At 42.8% G+C, this 17,868-nt stretch overlaps 1 protein-coding gene and 1 long non-coding RNA gene across 4 annotated transcripts in view; one reads left to right on the plus strand and one right to left on the minus strand.

The window, feature by feature from the left end:
- LOC116837556 (uncharacterized) overlaps positions 1-13,820 on the minus strand; it is a 35,971-nt gene extending 22,151 nt beyond the window's left edge. For both annotated transcript variants that reach the window (XR_004376725.2, XR_004376724.2), the window contains exon 1: positions 13,750-13,820. This is a non-coding gene — a long non-coding RNA (uncharacterized LOC116837556). The remainder of the gene's footprint in view (positions 1-13,749) is intronic.
- Positions 1-17,868, plus strand: part of RUNX2 (RUNX family transcription factor 2) — a 110,648-nt gene that overhangs the window by 25,518 nt on the left and 67,262 nt on the right. The window lies entirely within an intron of this gene.

Genomic DNA, 17,868 nt, shown 5'->3' on the forward strand with positions numbered 1-17,868 from the left:
GGCACCTTTCCATGTGAATGTGTTGGACATACAGGAGGACTGAAAGACAGACCCATGAACGTGAAGTTACGCTGTGTTTCAACTCTTGAGCTCGGCAATCAAAACGAGAGTCATTTGAAAAGACAAGGACAACATTTTCAAAAGCACCACAGTGAAAATGAGACTTAGGCTCCTAAGTCACTTATTGAAAATGTTACCCTTAATATGGCTTTGCACTGAGGTTTTTCTTCACACCAAATTAAGATTAAGAATTTCTTCCACATAGCTCACACTCATTAAATCGTGTGTTCCACCATTCCATGAGTACTTGGTTGAACCAGTTAGTCCAGGGGTCAGCAACCTCTGACACATGGCTCGCCAGGGTAAGCACCCTGGCGGGCTGGGCCAGTTTGTTTACCTGCTCCATCCGCAGGTTCTACTGATCGCGGCTCCCACTGGTTGTGGTTCACCATTCGAGGCCGATGGGGGCTGCGGGAAGTGGCGCGGGCCGAGGGATGTGCTGGCCATGGCTTCCTGCCGCCCCCTTTGGCCTGGGGTGGCGAACCGCAGCCAGTGGGAGCTGTGATTGGGTGAACCCTGCGGACACAGCAGGTAAACAGACTGGCCCAGCTGGTGAGCTGCGGGCCAGAGGTTGCCACCCCTGAGTTAGTCTCTCCTTTTGGAAGGTTGGGACATCTAAGAGACAGATATTGCTGAGTAAGTCTACAGATTGCTTAGCTTTAACGCACACTTTAAATATATATTACGCACAAAAAGCTATGTTAAAAGAACATTATTCAGGTTGCAAAGTCAAGCACTCAGAAGTGAGGAAATGCCAGAATTAAGGTTGCCTGTGCAGCTTCAGTATTGCCTGCTTGTGCGTATGCATTATGATACAGTCTTTAATTACATGATCACATACTATTTTTTCCATAGGACCCCTCCCTCATTAAGTACACAGAATGACTGATGCTCACTTAATGAGCAGCTATTCAATATCTTGTTTTATCTTCATAGAACAAAGTGTGGCCCCTGCCTTATTTACTGCATACTATTTAAATCCTACTCTGGAGACAGAATTATTTCTTTGCCTCTGGGCTTTCTCTGGCACTCATCACTATAACAATCTGAGTGCTTCACAAATATTAATAAATTAATTTTCACAAAACCCTTCTGAGATGAGGGGATATTATTATCCTCATTTTACAGACGGGGAACTGAGACTACGGTCAAAAATATCCATAATTTTGGGTGCCCCATTTGAGATGTCTAGGACCTGATTTTTGAGAGTACTTAACATTATGTAGCACTTTATATGTTCAAAGCACAGCTGCCATTGACTTCAGCTGCAGCTGTGATTGCTCAGCACTTCTGCAAATCAGAGTCTAGTGTCTCAAGTTACCTATGCAGAAAATGAGGAACAGTTAGTGGCCACCTGTGAAAAGTTTGATTTAAGCAGCTTGACTAACATCCCACAGAAACTTTGTGCCAGTAGTAGAAGTGGAATCCAATTATCCAGGGCAATGTTCTACTGCCTTAACAATGAAACCTCGTCCTGCAACCCCCTGCCACATTCGCTGTACACCTTCCAGCTTCTGCAGCAAATGAAGCCAAGGTCTTACAGAGATCAGTCTCCTTTACTGTACAACCCTGATTCGACACAATCTCCAAAGCAGATCCATCCTGTGCATTGAATGAGGCAAAGGTCTGTCAGAAAAATAGTGTGTTGATCATGTCTCTAAAGTTTATCTCATAATGCATAGCACATACGGGGCAAGTTTAAGTTGCAAAGGCAATTTTAATTATGGTATTTTCTAACTTTTCAGTTCTTGACTTTGCTACTTGAATATTATTTTAACATAGTTTGTGTTTGTGTGCAATTGTCTAGGTTTTTTAAAAAGGCAAACTGAAAAAAAAATAGAAATTCCATCATGTGGCATCATATTTACATCCATATAGACCAGGGATCGGCAACCTTTGGCATGCAGCTCATCAGGGAAATCTGCTGGTAGGCCAGGACGGTTTGTTTACCTGCAGTGTCCGCAGGTTTGGCCGATGGCAGCTCCCATTGGCCACAGTTTGCTGTTACAGGCCAATGGGGCCTGCGAGAAATGGCGTGGGTTGAAGGATGTGCTGGCTGCCACTTCCTGCAGCCCCCATTGGCCTGGAACGGTGAACCGTGGCCAGTAGGAGCTGCAATTGGCCGAAACTGCGGACACTGCAGGTAAACAAACCGTCGCAGCCTGCTAGCGCATTTCCCTGATGGGCTGTGTGCCAAAGGTTGACGATTCCTGACATAGGCCATCAGGCACCTCTAGCTCCATCACATCAGACCAAGTGATCTGGGCCCAGCAGCAGGGTGGGTGGAGGAGGTTAGAGGAGTGTCATTGAGAGCACAGGAGAGACAGTCATCTTGCTCTGAGTTCAGGTGTCTGGAGCTCGAACCAGCCCTTCCTGCAGCAGCCCAGAGCAGGAATTGCAGGGAAAGTCCTGCTCAGCCTGGACTACAGCATGCTTAGTGAGGATGGAATCTTCAGATATTTTAGCTGCTAAAATCTAAGGAGTCTCCCCTGAGCATGTGCAAATGGCAATTTTTTCTAGGCTTGTAACTTGGCCAAGTTTGTGTGGATTTACATGGGGACAGCAAAAGCAACATATCTGATACTAAGGTCACCACCTGCCAAATTTCAAATCCCTGCTCCAGAGCATGGGGATGCTAGAGCTGTTCAACAAAATCACCAAGATTTTTAACCTGCGAAAAACAACATTTTCCTCCTAGCCTTGTTCTCAGAAATGGCCGAACCATTTTGGCTGAAATTAAAGTAAACTAATACATAAATAATGCAGCCTGAGGCAGACACCCAGCATAGAAAATCTGAGTCCAAATGGTTGTGGTTTGGCAAAGTTATAAGCAACTGAAAACAAAGTTTTCTAATGCAAAGTGTCTGACAACCTTAATGATAGGCAGTGCTACCACTGCTGCTGGTAATATATTTTACTTACCTTGTCATCGATTTGCACTTAAAATACTCCATTGACCTCAGTGGGAATTCTGCATAAGAAGTGGTTTCAGGAGCAGGCTTGCTCCCTGGGTAGTCTTTGGGATTTCCGCCATTGACTTCATTGGGGACAGGATTGGGCTTCTGCTTTGTAACTGAATGGTATGCTGAGAAACCCCTTCTCCCCATGCTCCCCACAGGAGGGAAGCTGTACATCAGGGTGGGCAGAGGACATGGCTGCAACCTTCATAAGAGATGAAACAAGGGCCATGGCACTCTGCAGGGCCTCTGCAGGCATTACAATTTAGACAGGTATAATGCCTCCAGGCACCACCATTTAGCAGGGCTCCACCCTCCCTCCCTCAGTATCTTCAGAGATGTAATTTGGTGTGCGTGTGCTTAAGTTGCATTGGCACGATCCACACAGACATTGCAGGCCATAATATATGCAGGGCGTGAGCCAAGAAAGATTTGTGCAACAGACCATAACAGTTCCAAAGCTCCCATTATGCGGAGCGTGGGGTCAGTCATTCACACTCCTAGCAGACCTGGATACATGGGTCACTGCTGTGGCTCTGAAAGGGCCAGTGTGCACAGTGGTATCAGTTTTTGTGCACTTCTGAACAGGGATTTAAAAAAAAATGCTTAGGTTTAGAAACAACAACACAGACACCGAAGAAGAAATCTGTGCCGAGTAACATTCTGCATTGGGTATGAACTGACGGATGTGGGGCAGCTCAGTCTCAGATGACACAGAATCAGCATCCTGGATTCAAAGAGCCCACCCCAGACTCTGGGGTGGGCAAACTCTGGATTCAAGTTTGGTGTCCTAGGGACCCACACTTCTCTCCCTGCTTCAATGGGGCAGTAATTCACTGCTGGTCTTAGCTAAGCAGCAAACTGCTCCCCTTCTACAGCTCAGCACTGATGACTGGTGGCCAGGCTGCCCATCTGCTTGGGAGGGGTGTAAACTTGCACACAGCACCCATTACCTAGCCATGCATGCTCAGACCCCTGGTCCAGGTAGACTCTGTGTGTGTGTGTGTGTGTGTGTGTGTGTGTGAGAGAAAGAGAGAGATGTGTGTGTGTGTGTGTGTGTGAGAGAGAGAGAGAGATGTGTGTGTGTGTGTGAGAGAGAGAGAGAGAGAGCGAGAGAGATGGGTCCCCTTACATTAGTTAGAGGAGGAGATGAGGAATCCTCACAGGAACAGGCTTAAACCAGTTCATGGTGCAACACTACACAGTGCAAGTTTATAATTCAGAAAAATACTGGTCATTTTCTACTTTTAACAAACCATTTGAAGGGGAGAACCAGGTTAGAGCTGGTCCAAAGGCACCTACTGAGATGGTTTTATTCTCCTCACTCCCACAGTTTTAAAAGAAGCCCTTCCCCTTCCTCTTCTTTCCCCTCATTGTATTACTATTCTAGGGAACCAGGGAGTTTGAGAGGTTAAGAAAGTGTTGTCATGAGAGTGATTATAATAGGGATTAATGTAGCTGGGAGCCAAGGTTCAGTAACCTCTCTGTGCCTCTGAGCTAGTGTTATGTCAGACACAGTAGCTTTACCAAGAGAGTGTAGAGTGTGTATTTTTATTGTCTTTCATTGCCAAAAACGGCTGACCCAGAGAAGCCTCGCTGTATAAGCAGTGGAAGGCAACGTATTCTGAAATCATTTCTATTCTCTCTAGTTTGTCACTTGCTGGTACTATTTTTTTTACATTTACATTTTAAAATTAGTTCATTGTGTCCTGAACCATTATCCCAAAATCCAAATTGAAAAACTTCCAAACTATAGGATTTATTAAAAAGAAAATGCAAAACACTTGCAAAATTTAAGCTCATTGTGCAGAATAATTTAAAATTATTAGAGGCCTTCATATTTTTATAAGTACTTGAATTTAAGGAGTGATTAGATTTTAGTGTATGTATGCAGTATGGCATAATTTTACAGCTACTGTTTTTCTCTTTAAATGGGGTACTGTCAAGTGAAATTTGGTCCAAAATATAGGTTTTGCTAAAAGACAAGCTTTGACATAAAAACCTATCAGGTCAAAATAAGATAATTTTTCCTCTATAAATATAATTAAAAGAAAAGCCAGACCCTTCAAGTGTAGCCCAGCAAATGTTTGAGATTTCCCATATGGACTGAAAAAGAGTTTTATATTGGAACTCAGCACAGTTTTTTGGAGTGTGTTTTTGAGACTGCTCCTGTTTTGGAATTCTACTCAGGCCTTGTTTGAATGACATTTTTTCCCTTTATGTAGTAAAAAGCAAAGTTAGCATCATTGGAACATTATAGCAGAGCTGTCTGGCTAAGTGTTTCTTTTTAAAGGGAACAAAACACTTCAAGTTTTGTTGCTGTTGTTTAGTTGTTGTTTTTTTTTAACTTATTCACATTTCAGGAATTTAAGGTGAAGGGAGTCTTGCCCCAAAGTCCATGGCACTACTCTGGGACTTGAATGTGGGTCTCTCAAGTCTGTACTCTGCCACAGGCTTCCTGTAGGACCTTGGACAAGTCACTTATAGTGAGATTTTCAAAAGCACCTAAGCAGGTTAGCTGCCTAAGTGCAGAGTTGTGCCTTGAGTAGGGTGAATCGGGGTGATCGCCCAGGCCCCGTGCTTTCGAGGGCCCCATGGGCCCGTGCAATTGGCCGACACGATCGGTCCTGGAAGAGATGAATCCGTCACTTCCAGCTCGGACCCCCCTGCTGCAGGCCCTGTGCTTTGAGGGACCCTGTGGGTTGGTGCAATTGGCCAGTGCAGTCAGTCCTGGAAGAGACGAATCCGTCACTTCCACCCCGGGCCCTGCACCCTGCTAGGGAGGGCCCTGCCTAAGTACTTCTGTAAATCCCACTGTTAGTATCTCTGTACCTCAATTCCCCACCTATTGTGAGGGAAACTATACTGAAGATTGTGAGGTACTCAGATAGTACAGTAATTATCTACTATAGCCTTATAAGTACTGAAGACTGACAATGGTGGAAGTTAAAATGCCTGGAGAAGTTAAAATGGGTGGAGCACTATGACAGCCTTCGTGTTTAAAGAATATGAGAGACCAGCACCCACCTTCATCCTTCAAGAGGGAAGAAATGATTTCCTTTTTTCTTGTCCCTCAGTTCTGAGTTCCCACAGAAGAGAGAGGCCACAGCTGGGTCCTACTGCCAGTTTTCACAATCATGTTATTTGTTTAGGGCCCAAATTGCAAGGCGGTGGGAAGGGGGGAGCTGAGCAACCTCAAGTCTCACTGAAGTCTGGATAGGAGGTACAGGCAACTTGCAGGAGGTGAACGTCTCGTCAGATTGGGCCTTGCTTAGCAAACAGGTATGAAGGACTCTACTAACTTCAGTCCAACTTTCAAGAAAACTGAAAGCTGCCAAGTCTGTTAAGCCACATTTTAAAATATAATTTGCGCTATCTATTGTGGGCAGCAGTGGGAAAGGTTGCTTTAAAAAATGGCAGAATAGACTGGGGGAAGTGGAATTAACATATATGGCTTGATTTTCTTCCCACACCATTTTATACTAATGTAACTCCTCCGAGTTCAGAGGAGTTACTCCTGATATTCTGTGTAAGCATGAGCAGAATCAGGCACATATATTTATGCATCTGAAATTGATTCTGAATTGTCTAATGTTTGGGGGAGGGGCGGGCGGGGAGGGAGGAGAAATGGCCTCATCAGCCACTTTTGGTTCAGAAAGCTTTTAGTTTGAGGAGAGAAAGCTATATAATCAGCTCATTTGTAGGTCAGCACATGGTTTGAATCTGCAACAAAGCAAGAAAGCAAGACGAGTGTCTTGCCTCTGTGTGAGAGAAAAAGCGAGGGCATCCTTAAACAAACATTCACAACCCTCCATTTTAGCTAGAATAGGAAAACCAGCTTGACAAGAATAAGGCTATGTAGCCAAGTGACTTTCAGTGGAGGTTGGTGGGATTTTAAACAAATCTCCTTATTCAAGCCTGAAAACAAGCTATTTAGCGCTCATTAGTGTCTCGGGTTAAACTCTTGAATAATTTATCATGGTTAGGTTCTTTTGGTTTCAATGGTGTTTTTCTAGTGACTAATGAAATGACAACTACACATAGTCCTTGGTATGCCACTGTTCACAATAGGGTTTAAAACTGTGTATTTGTTATTGATGTCATTAAAGTGATGGATTTGAGCTTGGTTTCTGAGGCAGATGACGGGGTGGTTAAGACTAATTTCTAGCAATGGTTTTGGAGGTTGAAACCAAAGTGTGTATAAAAGGAAATGTTTCTCCTTTTAAGCAAATAGTTTGAGCCCAGATGAGTGAAATTTAAGCAAGTGGGCATCAACTGCAAGTTAATTTTGTCTGGAAATCATCACCAATTAAAATATTTTTATGCACTCGAGTATAGTATTGTCTTTCGGTGCTTATGTATGAAAGGAACAAAACTGCTTGTTTAACCCGAGACTTGAGACGACTGGCTAGAATGTATGACTGAAGTCATAACCATCTGGAACTTTATTAAGGATATGGTCCTTGGCAAGTATAGCTTTTCAGAGGCGAGACAGCTTCTGTATCTTAACTGAAGGAGAGTGAAGCCAGAGCAAGTCCCTTTTAGCAATCAGGATTTACAATTCATTTGAAAAAACAACAACAGTCTAACCAAAAATTAAAAATCAATGTTTTCCAACAGATATAGCAATGAAACGGAAAGATATGGGCTCCGTGAGGAAGCATGTATATTGCAGGCCCAATCCTTTACTCTTTACACATGCAAAACTTCCATTGAAGTCAGTGCAAGATTTAGAGGTGCAAGGAATTCCGGATTAGGCCTAAAGTCCATAAACTTTAGTGCATAATAAAAATGTGGCCCTGGGAGTTCCTTTAACTGGCCTCCTTTCTGTGCTCTTGCAGAGTAGGTTCCTAGACAGACAATTACCTAGTTTGTGCACACACCTTTTACACCTGAAAATAAAGGAAGGCCTTCAAAAAATCCCCCCCCCCCTCAAGGGTTGGAAGAATCAACAAAAGCAAAGAAATGCAGAATTAAGGGGATACACTCAATGTCAAAGTGCTTTTATAGCTTTTTTGGATTCTCCATACTTTTTAGTATTAAAATAAAATTAAGAATTAATATGTGAATGAGGTAGGGGGTTCTTTCCTTTGTAAGTTTGTTGTTTTCCATTAGGAGAGGATTTACTTGTTTTTATGTTGCAAAGAAAGTTGAAATGTTGATAGTGTCAACAGTAATGTCCTTACCTGCTACCAACCACACCTTCATTTCTTCAATGGAAAGAATTTTAAAAATCTAGCTTTTATCTGCCTTTGTTTAGTTTTTGCATTTTGGTCCCATTAGATAACAGAACTCAGCCCATCACATGGTTTTTTAGTCATTCTCCTGTTCTGATTCTTGTACGGTAGCACGATTCTGTTATTTGGGCTCAAAACATTGCAGGAAAATGTTTAAATCTTCAAACGCAAACAAAATGCTTTGCATTTTAACTTACAGAAATCATTAAAACATTGGTAGAGCACCAGAACAAGACCTATGCACTGTTTAAATTCCACATAGACTACATGCTGCACTGGGAAGTAAGAACTCTCTTTACACGGGCTACTTGGAATTTGAGTCCAGGTACACAGGAGTGAGTGGGCAGGAAATGGGTGGAGCTACTCACTAGCTCTCAGAGCTGAGCCAGTCTCTGCCAAGGGAGAGGGGAAAAGTGTGATCAGTACTACTCCTCAGGAGGAGAAGGGAATTGTGGCTCCTTGGTACCTTCACTGCAATACTTTTGGAGTGGCATCAATAGTCTGTATCCTTGTGACAGTCTAGCTCAAAGTGGTTTTCTGTGGCTCTTCCATAACATTGTTGGATTCCTTTGTGTACATGGGAGTCCTCATTCTGCAGACTGACAGTGAATTCTAGTAGTGCCATATCAGTATGTCCATAAGGAAGCCCGTCCATCATTTCCTTTGGGAAATGCAAGGAGGGAACTTTCCAGATGTAAAATCACCTCCTGCCTACAGGGAAGGGGATGGGAAAGAGAGGAAGGTAGACAGTCCCTGCCTTAACACTATCCCCCTGGTCCACAGAGCCAGTGGAGAGCAAGGGTCCACCATGGGTGGTAGGCGGCTGGTTTTGGGGAAAAGCCGGTTGTGAGGAAGGTGCCATGTGTGCATTGACCCTACACAAACCCAACGGGAGCTAAGGAAGTGTCACTGCAGTAAGTTGTGTGCACCACCCAGCACTGTGAAATTGGCTTTAAAGGGGGTTTTGTCAGGCGGAGGAGCTGTCTAACAGCATCCGCTGCAATTCCCATTGAAGAGGCAGAAGGTCCCAGGAGGGAAAGGGCTTCTGGCACACGTCTCTGTGGCACTAGGGAGGTCTATGCGTTCTCAGCACCAATCCCACCCCTAGTCCATTCCAGGGGGTATAAACCCTCCCGATCAAGTTAACATTCAGGAGGGTACAATATGGCCTGAAGAGTCTTGTTGTGGCATTTTACTTGGTTACCTTGCACAATGACCATCTTTTCAAAGCTCTTGCTGAAGCACAGTTAGTGCAAAAGGAGCACTAACCAGGCTTCAAAGTTAAATGTCAGGGTGAGAGGGGTGTTTTTTTTTGTTCTTTTTTTTATTGGAACAGTAAGAACGCACCAAAAAAGTCAGTTCCCATTAATGACTGAGTGCCTGGGAAAGATTTTTTTTTTAAAGAAGCTTTTAAAAATTTATAGCAGTGTAAAGAGTCTGTTAAACAAAGAAGGTTTCAGCCTGAGTGAGCTTTTTACAGCTGAATTATAAAGCTCTGAAAATGAGGCTGATAATGGAAACGATGACAGAATGTTAGCCAGACCAGTGCAAGCAGCTCTCCTGCAATAAGACCTGGTTGGTTAGTCCCCCGCCCCTCCCCAAAATGAAAAGCAAAAACAAAACAAAAACCTGAAGAGTTTGATATTCAGAACAGGGGGAAAAACAAACAAACAACCCTTTTTTCACGTGGAATTTTGCAGCCTGATGTTAGTGACAAACAGATGTTTTTGCCAGTGTATCTACTTGCGTTCCATTACTTTGTATGCTGTAAATCAGTAGGAATTACTAGTGGGTTGTGAAATGTTTGTGCTTTGATATGTTCACGAGTGTAGGATGCCAAACTAAAGGTTAAAGCAGCATCTTGAAACAAGAGGTTTCATGATTATCTAGCTAAGATATTGATATGGCTCCCATTACTGCAGTATCTGAGTACCTCACAATCTCCCAACACCCCTGTGAGCTGGGGAATGATGGTACAGAGGGTATTTTTTTTTTTTTAATATTGGAGATATACCCATCTTCTAGAACTGGAAGGGACCCCAAGGGGTCATTGAGTCCAGCCCCCTGCCTTCACTAGCAAGACCAAATACTGATTTTGCTCTAGATCCCTAAGTGGCCCCCTCAAGGGCTGAACTCACAACCCTGGGTTTAGCAGGCTAGTGCTCAAACCACTGAGGTATCCCTCCCCCTGCAAAGTCTGAGCTCCAGTCTAAGCCTCAGATTCCAAGTGCTGCCTACACAGCTATATTCACAGTGCTAGCACAAGGCCTAGTCTGTCGACCCAGGCTGGGAAGCTTGCTGCAGCAGGGCATATAGATCACTATGTAACTTGCCTATAGTAACACAGAAAGGTTATGGCCAAACAGGAATTTGAAGCCAGGACTCCCAAGTCCCAGGCAACACCTATCCACTGGACTATCCTTCCTCACTACTTACTTCTGTTCACTATAATTACTTCAAAATTATCAGTTTTTAGTCATCTATAATTAATAACTTGCTTCTCTGTTTCTTCACATTATCCCTCAAATATCTTTGAAAAGCCTGTGCCATATGCGCACATATTACAATTTCTGGGTCTTGTCAACCTGTTTCTTACAGTTCAGGGCATTCTGCACCAAGTGAACTGCTTGATGAACTCTTTTGCATATGAATACTCAGAATGCCTTTCCAGTTCACACTAGTACAGGTGTCAGAGCTTAGGTAACAAAGTGCAAGGCTGAATGTGGTTTTGGAAGCATTGCATCCTCTTCTGTTGGTTCTAAGTTAATTGCAACAGGCCATCTCAGCCTGGAGTTATGACAGAGTCACACCTCCATAGCTAAATGGAAGCAGTACATGGATCGCTAACTTTCTAATGCCGAGGAGCCACAGAGAGGGCCGGAGGGCAACATGAATAGGCTAAGCAAGTGACTGGAAACAAGGGGCTTTTCCTTGTGTTTTAATTTTGTTATAGTCTCAGCTACACCCCAGGAGATGTCATGTAAAACCTCGCTCCCTTTATATACTCATCTGTAAAGTGGGGATAGTACTTATGCACTTTACAGGAGTGTGGGGCAGATTATATGTATTAATCTATTCATAAAGAGTTATTTAAGTTTTAATTATTTTAGGTAGGATCATAGAAAGTGAGTGAACAGAGGGAGGAACAGAGGGATGACAAAAATGAGTGTTCAGGGAATGATGGGAATCAGGAAGGGGAACAAGGGGTAGGATAATAGAAAATGGTGTGAATAGGAAAATGGAAAGGAAATTCTTTTCAGAGACGAGGGAGAGATAAGAAGGGAAAAACCAGAAGAATTGATAAGGATCGAAGAAGTCAAACATGGAAGAAGGGGGAGAAAAACAAATAACATTCACACATCTAACTTCCTTGTTTGTGCTGCTTGATTTTATTTCTTTCCCTGGTCGCTGTCTTACTGAAAGCCGTAAGGGTCAATATTTTTGAGCAATTGTATTAATATTACCATCTACTTCCGATTCAATAGTTAAATATATGGAGGAACAGAGAACACATAGCCTACAATTGGTGAGAATGCACGTAGTGACCAGGGACCAATGCAGATGGGTTGAGAGGCATGTCTAGCAACCCAATAGCTTTCAGCTTATTTGGTGAAGTGACTCGTGGAAAACTGTTTTCAGTATTAGCAGCTATATGTGGATCCCAGCAGAAAGCAACTAGACTCCATCTCTGGAAAAATGGAGGTTGATGGCACCCCAAAAGCATTGTCACATGAGTTCGTAAAGTTTGATGATTCTCATTAATCATTTAGTTAACGGTCTTCTTCCCAAGCACAACACTGAAGCGTAAGGTCAATCATGCGCATAGTAGTATGATCGTAAACATAAGTCAAAGTTGACCAGGTCTGGAAAAAATGTTTTATAGGCTCGCTTCAAAGTGCTAAGGCCCACCCTAATGGGGATTCCCCATAGTCAGCACGCTGAACCAATGCTGCAGGGGAGAGCTACAGAGCTGCTGCTTTGCCAGAAGGGTTTCCTTTCAGGGATGATGTAAAACTGAGGCCCACACTATTTATGGCCAAAGGTCACGTGTCATTTTTCACAAGGATAGTAATGTTGGCCCCAGAGTGCTGGCCAGTTGCAGAGCTGGGATACCCAACCTGTTCACCTCCATTTCCCCTGCAGTTTCAGATAGCTACTGCATTCTTCATAACATCTTGTCCTAAATTCCTGGGTGCATCAGCCTCAAAGCCCCTGTCATTCACTTAGTGGGTAAAACAAGTCCTATTCATCATTTGTGAAGCACTTCTGGATGAGAGGCAGTAGGGAGACATAAATTCTCTCCATGTGCTACCCATCCTCCATGATTCATTTCAACCAACAGATATTACAGAATGCAAATAAAATGAGGATCATATTATAACCAATGGGATACATTATGTAAATGAATGGAGGAGGAGGGAAAGGTTGAAGAGATGAGTCCCACCTACTTCAGGGTCAAAATGCCACCAACCCAATAATAGCTTGCTCACAGGCAGCAGCACAGGAAGGAGAAAGGAATGATACAATTCATGAGTTGCTCTTGGGTACCAACAAGTTTTTAATTTGCACCATGTTTCATTTCCTTCAAAATAAACTTGTGTTAGCAATGCTTATAAATAGCATGCATTTAAAAAATGCCACACATCCAGCATGACTTTAGCTTCACTGCTGTATGTCTCGCGAATAAGAGCCAGTTAAACAGTCTAGGAAATGTTTACAGAGATGCATAGGAAATCAGGCACATAAACCTTGTTTGTACTAACGAGTTACATATTCAGTCTATCACCTAAAGCACAGTCTGTTCCGGGGGAGTGTCTGAAAATGATTTTGGGAGGTACCATGCATATTGTGTCACAGTGATTTTCTCCTTTCACAAGTAAAAAAATGTGTATTTTTTAATAATTACCAATCAGAAAAACTCAGCCTGGAATCTGAAAGCTGGGTTCTTTGCACCTCATGCAGTCACCTGTAATAAAGACTGCTCAGACAAATGTCTGCCCAGTCACACCCCTGAAACCCAGTTATCCACAGTGAGTTTGCACACAACTGGGGACAAAGCTTGGACCTGCGTAGCAGCTGCATGGCTTCTGCCATCTGAACAGGACTAAAAATTAGTGGAAGTTTATTTTTTTCACTGCAGTTAGCAACAGGACTGTGTATACATGCAGGAAGGGAGCAGATCTATTGAGCTAGAAGGTCCCATTTTGACAATGTGTTGTCAGCTTATAACTGCTCTGATTTTTTGTCTTGCATTTCAATCACTTAATAAAAAGACGCTACGGTTGCCACTTTGGCCTTTCAGTTCAACAATCAAGAGGTTAAATCAATTTATAGAGTGAATCAGTGTTCATATGCAATTTCCTTGTCTCTCCCCCCCCCCTCCTTATTCAAAACCTCAAAACCACTATGGGTAATTTCCCCAAGATCCACTTTAGACATTTGTGGCATTCAGCATCAAAAGTAAATGCAAGCTGGCCAAAACCAGATATTCTTACCCTTTGGAGCATTTTCTTCCTGTTTCATGGAACAGAGTAAGACAAGCCACTGCCCTCTTCCCCACAAAGCGAAATATTAACAGGAAATAGAAAGATTGGCACTGGTCCTGATTCCATTGAAATAAATGGGAGCTTTGCCAGTGACTTCAGAAGGTAACAAAGTAGTCATGCATGTTTGTATTTGTAACATCCCCTTAACTTACACCATCATCTCACTACACCTCACTTCTTAGGAAACTTACAGGCACCAGAATGAGAGATCTTTATCAGACAAGCAAAATACATACATGCTCCTTACCACAGCTATCACCACTAGAAGTGTTGGTTCAACATGTAGGTTCTGTTAAAAACAGGGAGGGGGACAGAAGGTTGTTAAACCTCTATGAAGAAATATATTTTCAGAGCTTTTTAAGAATGTCATAGAAATAAGGAGTATTTGGAGCTTTAAACGTTCCTATGCAGCAGCGAAAGCCCAAAACAATGTTTTGCTAGTGCATGAGAACCAGAAAGTGCAACTGGCAATAAATGGTATTGACAGCCTAGTTGTACTGGCAGGGCAATGTAAACAAACACATCAGGGATAAAAATTAAATTAGCTTTCTACAGTTTATTTCGGTTTTATAATTATTTGTATTACAGTAGCTCCTGGAGGCCAGAATTGAGATTGGGGTCCCATTGTGCTCAGCACTGTGCAAACACTAATTAGAGACACTTCTAAAGAGGTTACAGTCTAAATAGACAAGCATGGGAGAAGAAACAGAGACAGAGGGGAAGTCACTTGCCCAAGGTCAGGCAGAACCAAAAGTAAGACCCAAGTCTTCTAGCTCCCAGTCCAGTGTCCTACCCAGGATCAGCTCTAGGCACCAGCAAAGCAAGCACGTGATGGGGGTGGCACATTTCCAGGGGTGGCATTCTGCCCATCCTTTTTTTGGGGGGCAGTTGTGCTCTCGGAGCTGCGCCACTTAGATGGGGCGAGGGCGCTGTGCCCCTGGCCGCAGAGGGAAGGGGAAGCCCCAACCCCGGGATGCTGAGCTGCCAGGGCCCAGCCACTACCTGGGGAGAAGAGGGCAAGTCCTGCCTGGGAGCCGGGGTTGCGCCGCTTCATCTGTGCACTAGCTGCTGTGCTGATTTGTGCCACCCCTTATATCGGGGCTTCTCTGCGTGGCCGGGAGGGGTGGGTAAAGCCCCTGCAGGTCCTGGGAGAAGGTGACATCACTTCCTCTGCTTCTAGTGCTGTCTGCGAGCTTCAGCCCCACCTGAGCTTGGGGCAGCAAAAAACCTAGAGCCGGCCCTGGTCCTATCCACTAGACTAGCTTGCCTCAAAGACCTAGGCTATTATTAGTGGCAGAGCTATGGAATTTAAGGGATGGATTTTATTGTTTGCATTGCTGTTATCTATCTATGGCATAGTTTTAAAATTGCCACTAGAAAATATTAGAAGCACTGTTCCTCTAGATTTCTTTGATCCTCAGGCCACACACAGGGCCACAGTTTACCATCATGGTACACAGCTGCCCAGCTGTGGAACATATTCATTCAGTAGCATCAGTTGGTGCCTTGGCAAGATTCTCAAGCTGTCAGGAAGACAGCCCTGGAGCACCCTTCTGGTCTGTCATGTGGTTATGCTAGTGCTGCAAGTACATATCTGGTTTCTGATCTGACCTCAGGCTCCAGGACAGTGTTTTTATTTAATATACTGTTTTGATCTGGAGAAATTTGTGTTTTAATTTGAATTCAACAAAGCCCTGTGAAAATTCTCTGAACCTTTGACAGCCTTTCCCGCCCTCTGCTTACAGGGGGGGAACCTTTACAATAACATAGGTAACTTGGCACAATACATAAATATTTGTATGCTTTCTTCTTATTTAATTAGTTTTGCCAGTCTGAAATGTAGCCTGTTTGCTAATTTCATAAACTAGCTACCTTAACTAAATCAGACACAGTGGTGCAAAAAACAAAAAAAAGTGCCAGATTGCATATTATTCCAAAAAGGATATTTTCATGCTTAAAGGGTGGTCTTTCTTTAAAGTATTCTTTAATCATTGTGTTTCTTGGTTTAAATTGCTGTTTTTACAGTATTCCTGTTGTTTAGATTTAGAAATGGAGAGAGGATTTTTTTCTTTTGATTGTTTCAAGGTCAGAAGTTGAATGTTGCCTGGATTTTTCCCCTTTGTGGGTCGAATGATCCAAAGTGTCAGTCAGAATGTGAATCTAGTTTAGAGAGAGCAGCAGCAACTCAAGGGTAAAATTCCTACCAGCGCAGTTCTGCACAAGGTGATAGGTACTGCATAAATCTCCGTGTTGTGCCTATTACATGATGTATAGGGCCATCATTCAGCAATGGACGTAAGCACATGCTTAAAGTTAAGATTGTACCTAAGTTCCATTGATTTCAGCACAAGTGTGCTTAAGTGCTTTGCTTAATTGAGACCTAAGGGGGTAAAATGACTTTGCATGAATCATCGGCAGTCGGATAAATTTCACCCTCTAAAAATAGAAATCCTGTTAACCCTAGCTGAAGCTTAGCCATTTCCAATTCTGAAGGCCTCAATCTTAGATTTTGCTGTCTACTAGTTGAGAGAGTTAATGCAACAATTGAAGGCATGCCTTATGCAATGCGACAGGTGCTAATCTTCCAGGAAATTCATCCCACATCTCACCCATTAAGGGCATTTTATATAAAAATGGCTTAATGTCTCCTTAAAGGTGTCAGCGAGCATACAAGGACCACACAGCTTTGGTTCCACTGAAAGTAATAGAGTGAAATTTGTCTGTATAATTATTTGAGTTGGATTGAGAATCTGCAGTTCTCCCTGGCTTCAGGAAATAAACCTCTGTTAAAACCATATGGCACTATTCTCCAAAGAGATGCGATTACAGAGGCACTTCCCTTTCAGATATCAAGGCAAAATTACAGAAAGTAGTCACGTTGTGCATAATAAATACAACTGTTTCTCTTTGTGAGCAAATATGAAAGTGTCATTTTGGCTTTGATGTGTGAGTGTGTGTATATATACTTGCTTAATTTATGCATTGCAATAAATGATACAGTGATTGTAAAATGTCAGAGACCCAGAGGGTATGTATTGTTATGTGTACATAGCAAAAATATATAGTAAAAAAGTCTGTCAGGTTGAGTTAGGCCTCAAGTTTAGGTTCTGTAAAATCATTTAAAAAACCCATGATTAAGAGAAAGGATCCACCCTCCCCCCTCTTTAAAGTTCCTATTAAAAGGGAAGGGTGTTTAAATGTTCAGGGAGAAGTAAACATAGTAGGTAAAATGTTACACATCATACAAGTGACCCCAAGATTACTGTAACTTTAAGAGAACAAAGTTTTGACAGCAGTTTGTATATAGTCAATTTCCCTGTTTCTTGTAAATAGCTAAGCCCCAGTTTTGCACCTGAATCCAGGCAGCCAGACCTCTGATCCCACTCAGACACACTTGAGTCCTGCACAACTTCTTCCGGTATCAGAGCCTGAGGGAGCAATCTCACAAACCCTTCCCCATATAACTGTACACATACAAGTAGCCCCATTGATACCGATTGGACAACTCCCATAAGTAAAGTTACCTCTGTGCATGAGTATTTCCAGGATCAGGCCCTTAGCTAGTCAGTTTCCCATGTTGTTAATGTGAGAAATGTCCAAAATGACAGAGGAAAGTGTGAAAACCACAAAACTTGGTAGAGCAGATGTAACTGTCTAACCATTATTTGAATATGACTTGACTGCCTCTTTAAGTTCAGTGGGCCCCATTCTCCACTCACATCAGTTTTACACAAGTAGATTTCCATTGAATTCAGTGGAGATTTACGCCAGAATAAGTAAGGCGATAATCAGACTTCTTGTGCACCAGAAAGTAAAACTGCCTCAAACAAAAGCAAAAGTAGTTAAAAGTGTTCTCATTGTCAAAGCTGAGTGAAGTGCAGAAAGTAAACAATGTGCATAAAGGGGAAAGCAAATGTCCTGTTAATATTTATTCAGTTCTAATAACCTAAAGTGTTGGCAATGACAGACCAATAATGGAAAACATTATTTTTATTATAATTCAGTTTTTAAACCAGTCTCTCTTTAGTCTTATCTACCTGGGTTTTTAAACCAGTGAGATTTGTACAT

The sequence above is a fragment of the Chelonoidis abingdonii genome, chromosome 3 (genome assembly GCF_003597395.2).
Source record: "Chelonoidis abingdonii isolate Lonesome George chromosome 3, CheloAbing_2.0, whole genome shotgun sequence".
Classification (NCBI taxonomy): Eukaryota; Metazoa; Chordata; order Testudines; family Testudinidae; genus Chelonoidis; species Chelonoidis abingdonii.